The 9,696-nt window shown below is 33.0% G+C and overlaps 1 long non-coding RNA gene across 1 annotated transcript; it reads left to right on the top strand.

Moving 5' to 3' along the window:
• The first annotated feature begins 2,497 nt into the window (after window positions 1–2,497).
• LOC126889820 (uncharacterized) lies at window positions 2,498–4,301 on the top strand. Its single transcript, XR_007700183.1, has 2 exons — window positions 2,498–2,868; window positions 3,387–4,301. It is a non-coding gene; the product is annotated as an uncharacterized LOC126889820 (long non-coding RNA).
• The last annotated feature ends 5,395 nt before the right edge of the window (window positions 4,302–9,696 follow it).

Below are 9,696 nucleotides of genomic sequence, written 5' to 3'. Positions count from 1 at the left end.
CCGGGAAGATAGGGTGGTTTTCTTGCGAAGGGGTTGTAGCTCAATAATCGAAATGCTCTTGATTTAATAGTTTATTCTTAGAGTATATAAGGTATAGGAATTATATCCGCAATACGATATATTTTAAGTTTTCTCAGCATCTTTCTCTTAAATTAAATCAATTAAAGGGTTGTTTGGGGGTGAAGGGGATGAGCTCAAAAATCGAAACTATATAATTTCAAGAGCTCATAAATAGCTCGTAATTCTGACGCAAAAACTGATTCAATATTCCTATTTTTAAGTAGTGGGGGGGGGGCTGACTCAGCCCCCCACTAGGGTATTAAATTCCTGCTCAGTGGAACGAGCTCAAAATTTTTAGTTTGCGGAATATGAGAGCTCATAAATAGCTCATAAATCAGGGCTATTTGTTTTTTAATTTTTGAAAGTGGGGGGGGCAGCTCAACACGGGTTAGATTTTGTGTCATTTTGGAACTACTAATGAAATAAAAAATTTTAGTAGTTCCAAAATGACATAAAATCTAGGCAGCGGCTAAAAAAGTTTATTTGAAGAAAGTGTATTTTTTTGTTCTTCTTAGTGGCGGTACAGGCTCGTTTTTTAATATTGTATTTAATTACAGAGTAATTTCCACATATTAATATATTTTTTAAATTGGGCTCTGTACCGCCATTCTTTATTATATTACGAATACGTGTGCCACATATCTCGAAAAAATATTCAAAATTACAGCCGCAATCTTGGAACGCGTTTTCGCTACCTGTTGATCGCTACTGTTTCCTCTTAAGTAAAATATGTCATTTGGATATTTTTTTAAACTCGATAGATCCTAGGGACATGTCGGTAGATCGGTAGGATCATCACTTTTGGGAGTTTTGGGAATATCCCAATTGACAACGCAATATACACCGACGCCGTCTACAACAAGCGACGAATCAGAGATGCCAGATTGGGGTACTTTCGCCCATTTTTAGGGTAATTTGAAAGCACATGGGAAAATTTTTATAGGTTGAATTGGTTGGGGAATTTTTCGGGAGGAAAATTGAGCAAACTGAATTGCAATATAAATGTATCTAACATATAACATTATATTAACATTATAACCTATCGAGTATTTGCTTCTGATTAAAAAAACCGAAAAATGGTTTTTGGAACAACCGCTTTTTTTGACTAGTTATAACCGCCAGGTTAAACCGTAAGTAAAAAACGGGTATAACCGAAAACCGGTTTTTTGTTCAACAACCGCCATCCCTACCTTGGTTGTTACAAATACAGTTCGCTGGAATAAGTGTTACCCCCCTTATTAACTTATTTATTTTTAGCACATAAGAAAAACGCTCGGATAGGTCGATTTTTAAAATAATCATAGTAAATTATAGCGTCAATGTTTCGAACTTTACGCGATCCCTCTTCTTCAGGTGACAGGCACAACTTTGATTTTTTTAAATAGGAAAGTAAGTACATCATGTGACACCTCATTTAAAAGCTTTTTTCTACAACCGTGTTAAAAATGCAATTTTTAGAACTCCATACGTGCGTTAAAAATGCTACTTTAAGGCAGGGCCGGTTTTAGGGTTCTGAGCGCCCCTGGCAAAATAAAATTTGGCGCCCCTTCATATAAGAATATACAAATTTACTGCAAATATAAAAAAATAGGAAAAAATCAAAATTTTACCATAAAGAACTATATAAAAATATATTTATTTAAAAAATAGTAGGATAGTTATTACTTATAACTTATCCAACATAGGGCATATCATAGCGAGCACATTTTAAGTTCAAGCGACGAAGAAGCGAGCACATTTTAAGTTCAAGCGACGAAGAAGCGAGCACATTTTAAGTTCAAGCGACGAAGAAGCGAGCACATTTTAAGTTCAAGCGACGAAGAAGCGAGGTAAAAGATAAATGCACATTATCAACAACCAGTAAAAAATGTGTATAAATAACTATTTAGATGGAAAATAAGCCACAATTAAATTGAAAAAAATAATTTTATTATCGTTTCGACGCCCAAATCGGGTGTCGTTGTCAAAATACAAAATACTACTAAATTAAACAAAAATGTTGTTGCTTAGTAAAAAATTCGTCTAATAATTTATTAAATCTGACTCATTTATATCATTTAATGTGTATAAATCTTCTACAAGACCAAAAAACATGTTGATTGTGCGCAAGATATAGCTGCATCCCCAATAACTAAATTGAGGGAGTGGCATCCACTTAGCATAAAATAGCATGCGGATATTCTTTGCAAACGCGAGCATGTACATCTTTATTTTTTCTCTTCCTTTTAGAGCCGTTGTGATATCCTTGGCCTTACAATCATCTATGCAAATTCAAATAAAATCATTCATTATTTTTTTTTTATTATCTCATGAGCTTTTTATTATCTCTATGACTCGATACCTATAGAACCAAGCTATGGTTTTAGGTATCGAGTTACTAGGACAAACAATATGCTGCATACTAAAATTAAACCCGGTACTGTGGGATAATGTAACGGTCACGTTACGAAAGTAGCTCTTTAATAATTATTATTATTATTTTCCCTCGGTCTCTCATTTAAATTCTCGTATAGGACCACTGAGGTGACGTCATACCTCGGTGATGGAACGTACTCCACCTATCGAGAATTATTCGGGTTCTGAGAGAATTTGACGTTTACCTTGGCGGAGAAACGCCTCTCGTTCTTTACTTGACTGTGAGCTGTGGTGTCGAATAGATATACCATATAGAATGGCGGATGATTTCCTCCAACTTATTTTATCACATAAGAAATTTAACGTAAAGTAAAAAATTACCACCAGGGATTGTCTGGAGTGAGGAGACATGTGGGTGACAACTCCTGTTGGAGTATAAATAGGAATCATTCGGTGAGATCTACTTTTTCATAGTAATTTTTTATGTATAGCCTTGGTTTTTGTGATGGAACCTTTGAGATATTAGGTTCATTGTTAAATTTCTTAGTCAACTCATTATTTGGATTTTATGTAGATTATTTCGATTATTGAATATTCATTCAAGGAAAATTATATATTAATATATTTTTTGGTTAGACATAACCAAACATATGCAATTCTCAATTAATATTAGAAATAATTATCATTTCTCTGTAGGTTTTAAATTTATTGAACCTCCAATATTTTTATAAATTCCATATATTTTTACAGATATTCCCTCAGATAAATCATATTCAAATTTCACATTTATCATTATTTGTTCATGTGTTCACACTCAAAATAGTTCAAGGTTACCTGAGATTAGTTTTTGTTCCATCTTAATGATCGGTTTTTCTATGTTAATGCTTCTAAAAAGTTTCCTCAATTATTTCTTCTTCCCTTTACTTTTTGCTAATGTTTAAAATGGGAAATAAAACTGGGAATGTTTTTAGCCATTTGGGAGAAACCCTACCATGAAGTCCTAGACCTTATTTGACCACCTTGGGAAACCACTACAGCCACAGTCAAGTCATCATTGGGTAGTAATTTTGGGAACAAGCTATGGGAGCGTTCCAGCTCAATTTTCGTCTTGGCACCTGGGCCTACAGGAGTCATGGGGTCGCACCATCCTGGTGCATCATTTTCTAGGATGCAACCGCAACCTCGTTTGGGAACATTTAGTGAGGTGTTTTAGTAACTATTGGTTTTTTTTATATTTCAGACTATCTGTTAAATACACTATGTTTTTTTCCAGATTTAGGTTACCTCTGGTTTTTTTTTGACATATTTGTATATTAGATTATTTGGTTCCCAAACTTTGTATCTACGGTAACTTCTTGTGCACAGGAATAAGCCTAGAGAAAATTAGGTTTTTAATACTTTAATATTGGTTTATGTAATTCGGGTAAATTTATTTTTTAATATTACTAGCTTGTTTCCCAAATATTTTACTGTTATTCGCTTTATTCCATTTGTTCGGTTAATTTAGGTCATCGTCGGTATTTATCTCAACTTCATTTCTACTTTAGTCAATTGTATATTTAACTTTATTTATTCATTATTGTATTTTCCCTTAGTGAGGCTTGGGCCTATTTATTTGTATTATTTTCATCTTTGTCGGTTTCAATTCAGTTGTACGTAGCAGGCGTACTATAACCATTTGGTAGAAGACTCATGTGAGTTGTACCCTATATATATGTAAGAGGTATTTAAGTTTGTAACAGATAACATTATTGTTGTTATCTTTAAAATATATATAGCTTCTTGTATAACTTATGTCATTTTAGAGTTACATGATATATGCTTGTCTAACTCTGAGATTGTTAAAAATCTAGTAGTTATTTTAATAAATATTTACTTATTTTGTATATCAATTATTTTATTACTCCCTTATGTTCATTATTACAGGTTTGATATATTTAATATTTGACAGCAGTATAAGATACCTGGGAAAATGATCGAAGATCATTTTCATGGCGCCCATGATTTGTTAGATTTATTTATCTTGTTCGTCTTTAGCAATTATCCATCTTCATTCAGTTTCAGTACATTATTCTTATTTTATTATTTCATCTTTTAGTCATCATTACTATCTATATAGAGCTACTGTTCTTCGACAGGCATGCAAACGAGCCGTATCCATCCTTGAGTGTCAAGTTGCTCTCTTGCATCTATAGCTAGCCAACTCTATTCAGTTTGCCTCTGTCTCTTCCCACTTTACTTCTATCCCTTCTAATCCCCCTTTCTTCAGTACAACTTTAGTAGTATTTTTTTTTTCCTTACTTCTGTTGGAGTATATCTTTCTTTTTACTTTCACTCCAACAGAAGTTTCCTTATTTTTGTTACACTGGCATTATTACATTTATTGTTGGTAAACATTTTTTTCCTTACTTCTGTTGGAGTACCTATATCTTTCTTTTTACTTTCACTCCAACAGAAGTTTTCTTCATTTTTGTTACAATAAGAACATTAGTATAAAAACAAAAAGAAGAATATAATATAACACCATGACACAAAGTATTCTGAATAATGGGTGTGAAAATTGAATAAAAAATACGAAAACCAAATGCAAAATAAGAGCAACAGAGATCGAATACCTAAGTAGAAGCTGTAGAAGGGATAGAATAAATAACATAGAGATTAAGAAAATAATGGTAATGAATTCAAGGGATAATAGACAACATAGAACAAAAGAGATTAACCTGGTATGGACATGGCAGAAGAGCAGACCAAAATCGTTGATAAACAGAATAACAGATTGGAGCCCGATAGGAAGAAGGAAGAGAGACAGACCCCGAAAATCTTTTAGAGATAAAATAGACGAAGCAATATTAGAAAAGAAACCTGCAGGACTGGAAAAACAGAAAGAACTGAAAATAACGGTCAAGTGAAATAATACAGGAAAAACTATGGAAATCCAGGGTGGTCAAGAAAAACAGGATGTTTCTAAATAATTGCGACAAACTTTAAAGGGTAATTCTGTATGAAAAAATAATGACAGTTTGCTCTATAAGCGTATGTCAGCAAACACTTCGTTTCCGAGATATGGGGTGTTGACATTTTTTTACAAACTGACGATTTCTTTATTGTTCTAAAACCGGTCCAGATATGCAAATGAAATTTGATGTGTTTTAAGAGGTAATTATTGCGCATTTTTTGACATAAAATTAATAATTTTATATCTACTGTTCAAATGGTGTGAATTTTTTTAAAGAAAAACATAGTACGCCACTGAGATATTTCAAATAACAAATCATTTTGGAATTACTCGTTCAATTTATGATATACACAAAAATCTATTATTCCTTTTTTTCATACGTCGTTCGTGCCGTTTTTATGCAAAAAGTGAAACATCTTAACGCGTACAAAGTATTCGAAATAAATTTCTATATATTCATATTATGAAAAAGAACTTGTCAATTCTAATTCATATAGATATACCTGGTTTGTTTTTTTTTTATTTCAAATTACACACCCACGGACACACGACAATGTTGATAAAGCAAAGTTTACAGAACAGGAAGACAAAACTATTTAACCATTGAGGCTATAATGACAAGCAGCAGTATAATAATATCACTGACTATTCATAAATTTGTTGATACTTCGTAAATCTGATCTTCGTGTATTTTAAGTATGTATGTATAACATTGTAATACCATAAAAGTGATAGGTATTACCTGACAAATGACCTTTAAAAGCCATAACAATTTTTAGGTTGCATTATTTTTATTAGAGAATTTTTGTGAGCTAGAAATAGTTTTCTTATTGTTACAATTATTTAATATTAATTGTCTTAGGAGTAATCTTAGCCCAAAGATAATCTTTAAAGTCCAAAAAAATAGTGAATGTAAAGAATATTATATTTTTTTTTTGTTTAGCTAATGCCTCGACAACTAATGGCCATTGGCATGGTAGGTACGGTAAATTTGAACAGTTAGGTACCTAGTGTCATGTGTAAGTAGTGTGTGTGTTGAGTAAGTGGCTTGTTACTTTGCAATGTCGACGTCATTGTCTTTGCAAAGAGACGCTAATTGTATCCGAACGTCTGCGGTACCTCCGGTGAGAACCGATCCCACGAGGACAGAAACTATATTCATTTATTAATTTATAATAAATGAAAAATTTCCGACTCTGGTGAGATTCGAACCCACAACCTTTCGGATTTTTTCGATCCAAAGGCAGGCGCTCTTACCACTGAGCCACGGAGGGGGGTAAATATTATATTTATATATCAGCGTCTCTCAAAATTTGGCGCCCCCAAATTCTGGCGCCCCGGGCGGTCGCCCTGCTCGCCCGCCCCTTTATCCGGCGCTGCTTTAAGGCACTAGTGCTTTAAAATTTTTATGGCACTGCAATTCGTATTGATCGTATAGGCAATTTTGATGTAATGTCAAAAAAATATAAAAATGGAATGTCAGTCAAGTTCAAGTAAAAGTTTTTGTAGATATTGTCCTGTAATTACGTTTGTAGAAAAAATATTGCATAATATGCGTGTTAAAAAGTGCATTTTTAAGGCACTCATGTGAATTGCAGAACTCGCTGTCGCTCATTCTGCCAACTTTCACATGCGTGCCTTAAACGTGTACTTTTAACACTTATATCATAAATAACTATTGAAATACTGATTACAAAAATTTATAGTATTTTAAGCCTTTCTGAGAGCATATGCGCAAAAATTTCGCTCGAATTATTTTTAAATGCGTTCATTTTTTTCGAATACTGAGAAAACCTTAAGTATTTTTAAAAAATTTAAACGCAGAAAGAAATATTACTGTATTATCCATGGTCGAAAGTCCTTGAGAACTTCTATAATATTTATTTTAATAAGTCACAGGTGTGAAAAAAAATAGTCTGATTTTTAATTTTAAATATATATTACAAAAGAAACTTTTTGTTCATTATAAGGGACTTTCTGCCCTCGGGAATAATGTAGTCTTCTATTTTGCGTTTAAATTTTTTAAAAATACCTATTAGTTATCTCAGGATTCGAAAAAAATAAATGCGTTTAAAAAGAACTCGACCGAAATTTTGCGCCTACGCTCTCAAAAAGGATTAAAGTATTAAACATTTTTGTACTGTTTGAATTTATGCGACGATTGACGATCCACTGTTTTAAAGATTGGTTGAACAGATGTTGCCAGTTGTATGGTCCTCACTATGTGTATCATAAGTTATTCAACAGGGCATAGAATATATATGGTTAGAAAATATACGCCAAAGTCAGCGCCTCTATGCGGAAAATCTCTGAACTAAAAATTGATGTGGACCATACAAAGTGAGGTCCCACTTTTTTTTGTAAAAAAACAGTGTTTGCTATCAGTACATGTCTACGAAAAAGTCTTACATTGATTGACTAAGTGAGGTCCGTATACTGGACCTCACTTTGTACAGGACCTCACTTCAACCGCAGTTTCTTTTGATATGTGGCTCACTTCATACGCTGGGAGTAAATATATATATATATATATATATATATATATATATATATATATATATATATATGTATATATATATATATATATATATATATATATATATATATATATATATATATATATATATATATAAACAAATGAAATAGAGAATGCGGAAAAATCCCCTTACGAACAATTCACACATCCACTACTTCGGGCTGGGAAAAATTTTTTGAATAGAATCGAAGATCCAAACACCAGCTCTTAGAAATGTGTTTCGCCCTCTTCAACCTCTATGGGCTCATCGGTGAAGATGAGAGGTTGAATATCTTCAGACACATTCCAATCAAAAAACAACATTCGAGACCTAGACATAGCAGGAACGTAAATCTACGCCCAACCTGACAATGCCATTCTCAAGTTTTAATTCCCTAATTACTTTAGAGTAAGTAAGATAATGTTTATGAAAAAACAAAAGATGCAGATCTTTGAAACACACTCAGTGATCAAAAGATCCACAGGTACTGGTTTGGACGACCACTCGTACGAAAACAAACAAATGAAATAGAGAATGCGGAAAAATCCCCTTACGAACAATTCACACATCCACTACTTCGGGCTGGGAAAAATTTTTTGAATAGAATCGAAGATCCAAACACCAGCTCTTAGAAATGTGTTTCGCCCTCTTCAACCTCTATGGGCTCATCGGTATATATATATATATATATATATATATATATACAGAACTGGATTCGAAATCCGATGTATTTATCGACCGTGCAAGTATATTCTATAACACTATAAAACAGTGTTGAAACTATCGCAAATTGCGGTCTGTGGCTTAGATTGAAACTACATTTAATTCTGTTGAATTCGATATTTCGATGAGTATTTATTAATTTTTCATCTTCATCAGGAACAAACTACAAAATTAACTAACAGTTAGGTACAAACATAATATTACAATGATATAACTTACGAATTGTTGTAGGTATGTTATATAAAGCAATTTAACTTAAAGCTATGCATGTCGTTTCACGAGAACGTCGAGGGCGGCACTGAGTCAGGTATCTTTTCTCACATGTGTTAAGGGTCAAAAGTTCCAATATCGAGCCATCTGTTTAATATTCTGCTATTTTTCGAATTTTAAAACATTGCAGTAAATTTCGCTTAATCTACTTGTGTCTGATTTGTAATTAATTGAACGTTTATTACTGTTTATGTGGTACATCTCGAGGAACAATCTTTTCTTATAATTGCTTTCTGAATCTAAGATCTTGATATCTGACAAATTAAATTGGTGTCCTGGTGTTATGGAATGGTGTGCTGCTGCACAAGTATTTTTGTGTGTTTTACAATCACTTTTGTGCTGCGTTATTTTTTGTTTTAGCCATTGCGATGTTTGTCCTATATACTGCCCATCACATTCGAGACAAGAAAGTTGATAGATGATATGACTCTGATTTAGAAGCGGTGTCTGGTCTTTAAGCTTCGAGAATAAGCTGTAGTTGGATATGCTATTGTATTTCGCTATTTTGATTTTAGGAATTCCGTTCAGCAGCTTGATTATATTGTTGGTTAAGCCATTTATGAAGGGCAACTTTTTGTAAATCACGGGATCTGATGGTCTGTTGTCACGTTGCCCGTCGTATAAGTCTGAGTTATATATCAGTTGCTTAAGAATTTTACTTGGATAGCCGTTGTTCAACCAGAACCATCAGAAGATATATAATCAGAATTGGTATCAGAAACCAACTGACTCTGGAAGATATATAAATTATTTCTCTCAGCACTCGAAAAGCCAAAAACACAACACTGTTGTGGCAATGAAAAACAGAATTTTACA

Source organism: Diabrotica virgifera, chromosome 8, assembly GCF_917563875.1.
Source record: "Diabrotica virgifera virgifera chromosome 8, PGI_DIABVI_V3a".
Lineage (NCBI taxonomy): Eukaryota > Metazoa > Arthropoda > Insecta > Coleoptera > Chrysomelidae > Diabrotica > Diabrotica virgifera.
Note: the sequence above shows the minus strand (reverse complement) of the source record. Positions and strands in the feature narration are given on the sequence as shown.